General features: G+C 30.7%; 1 protein-coding gene across 3 annotated transcripts in view; it reads left to right on the top strand.

The window, feature by feature from the left end:
* LOC107708488 (dystroglycan-like) overlaps positions 1–697 on the top strand; it is a 44,950-nt gene that overhangs the window by 10,848 nt on the left and 33,405 nt on the right. The window lies entirely within an intron of this gene.

Here is a 697-nt window from a genome sequence, read left to right as displayed (position 1 = left end):
AATACACTCTGCAGTGGTCGCACCACATGATATTTTCAAATTCAGTCAAAATTTACAAGCACAGAATTGGCCACCTAAACAAAACAAGCTAGCTTCCCACAAAATGTCACTATGAAATTTATAATGAAAATAAATACTTGCACAAATAACTTAATATTCATAGTTTTTTTAGGTCACATGATATCCAAATGTGGTAACTACATACCAGCCGTTAAAAAGGTTATTTTTTTCTAAATTTGAAAGAGACTTAAAAACCTGCTTGATTCTTCCATGGGTCCTTAGCAAATTGGTATATGATGCAAAGTCCTATCTTTTGAATGGATTTCAACATAAAAGTCCCAAAATGATAGTTTCTTGATAGTCGCACCACATGATAGTTCATAAAATGGAAATCATCGGACAAAGTGTGTTTGTATGATGGATATATAAATAAAAATGCTTTGCAATTTTACACAGGATTACAAAACACTTTGGAAATCATGCCAAATAGTGCATAAAATTATTTTGAATAAATTTAGGGTAATTTCAAAGATGTTTACAAAAAAAAAGTTATGGCCGGATGGTCGCACCACATGATATTTTGACACTTGAATAACAGAAAAATTACAAATAACTAATGTTTTTTTTGAAAAGTTAAAGTGAGCTCATACATGGGAGAGGTCCTTCATATATATGGCATCTTTTTTATGCATTTAAA

Source organism: Sinocyclocheilus rhinocerous, unplaced genomic scaffold, assembly GCF_001515625.1.
Source record: "Sinocyclocheilus rhinocerous isolate Xijiao unplaced genomic scaffold, SAMN03320098_v1.1 scaffold2974, whole genome shotgun sequence".
Taxonomy (NCBI): Eukaryota; Metazoa; Chordata; class Actinopteri; order Cypriniformes; family Cyprinidae; genus Sinocyclocheilus; species Sinocyclocheilus rhinocerous.
Note: the sequence above shows the minus strand (reverse complement) of the source record. Positions and strands in the feature narration are given on the sequence as shown.